At 34.2% G+C, this 1,611-nt stretch overlaps 1 protein-coding gene across 2 annotated transcripts in view; it reads right to left on the bottom strand.

Moving 5' to 3' along the window:
• LOC107677449 (anoctamin-3-like) overlaps window positions 1–1,611 on the bottom strand; it is a 76,152-nt gene that overhangs the window by 13,002 nt on the left and 61,539 nt on the right. The window lies entirely within an intron of this gene.

The raw sequence follows: 1,611 nt of genomic DNA, 5'->3' as shown, positions 1-1,611 counted from the left end.
CACACACACACACACACACACACACACACACACACACACACACACACACACACACACACGCGCACACACACACACACTCACATCATATTACTCTTGAAAGACTTGCTTGAAGATCTTTACTCAGATCTCATGAATGATTCTCATCACACACAGATGTTCAACATCATCATCTGTTTTGGTTGGGCATGATGATGACAATCCAGAGGCTGTTTACATGAGCTCAATGAGTTAACATGAGACACTTCAATGCCTCAACATGAGATATATTTATTATTAGTACAGTCCACATTATGATAGTTAAATATAGAAGGGATTGTATACAGCAGCAGTTCTCAAACTTTTCAGGCCAATTATCACATCTGATCAAATCACACCATCCAAGTATCACCTAGTCACCATTTTACTTATCAGTCTCCCGCACTGTCAATGTAAGAACGTAGGCTAAATATTAGAAACACAAAAATATAATAGGATTCACTCAAAAATGAAAATTATGTAATTATTTACTCAACCATTTGTTTTTCCAAACCCATATATCTTTCTTTCTTTCATAGAGCAAAAAAGGAGATAATTTCAATTTGTTGCTCTTTTCCATACAATGATCTGGTACGTCAATGTAAGAACGTAGGCTAAATATTAGAAACACAAAAATATAATAGGATTCACTCAAAAATGAAAATTATGTAATTATTTACTCAACCATTTGTTTTTCCAAACCCATATATCTTTCTTTCTTTCATAGAGCAAAAAAGAAGATAATTTCAATTTGTTGCTCTTTTCCATACAATGATCACTGTTCTAAAAAAGACAAAAAGCACTCTAAAAATATCATAAAAGTAGTCCATGCAAGTAGTGTGCTACATTCCAAGCCTACTGAAGAAATGCGATAGGCTTATGACCAGGTTTATGACCAAAGTCATTATTTGTAAAAAAAAAAAATAAATAAATAAAAATAAAAAAGCCTTTTTGTAGCTCTCAAAGTTAACCATTTGTGTGCCAAGAAGAAAGAAAGACAAAGACAAAGACGATGTTAGTAGGTAAATAAGGGCAGAACTTTTGTTTTTGGGTGAACTGATTAGAAATTAGAAACAAAATATTTGGGGGAAGTGAAAAAAAAAATCTGTTTAAATAAATTTGCGTCGCATACACATGCTGCTACACTACATCTACACTAAGCACTAATAAGGAGTTCTTACATGCACAATAAACCCATAAACATATTTAATAACTATAATATCAGCAATGAAAATGTGTACTGCTTTTGAAATAGTCTTCTATGAATATCTAAGGGAAAATAGAGTGCCGCAGTGATTATGTATTTTTGTATGGCAACCTGGAAGTTAGCATCACCCTGGTTCCCTCAACAAAAAACACAAACCTTATTTCACACATACCTTTTTTCCAAAAACCCATTGAATAAACTTCAGGACAATGAAACCGGAAGTGCTAAAGTGCGAACATGTTTACCGGTTTTGGCCTAGAAAAGTACATCATCCCCACAGGAAAAGAGGATTGTGTAGCACTGTTAGTGCATGAACCACAGTTTGAGAACCACTGTTATACAGAAACTAGCAGCAGCAGAAATCTACAGTGCAACAAATGCAAACACCA

The sequence above is a fragment of the Sinocyclocheilus anshuiensis genome, unplaced genomic scaffold (assembly GCF_001515605.1).
Source record: "Sinocyclocheilus anshuiensis isolate Anshui unplaced genomic scaffold, SAMN03320099.WGS_v1.1 scaffold1701, whole genome shotgun sequence".
Taxonomy (NCBI): domain Eukaryota; kingdom Metazoa; phylum Chordata; class Actinopteri; order Cypriniformes; family Cyprinidae; genus Sinocyclocheilus; species Sinocyclocheilus anshuiensis.
Note: the sequence above shows the minus strand (reverse complement) of the source record. Positions and strands in the feature narration are given on the sequence as shown.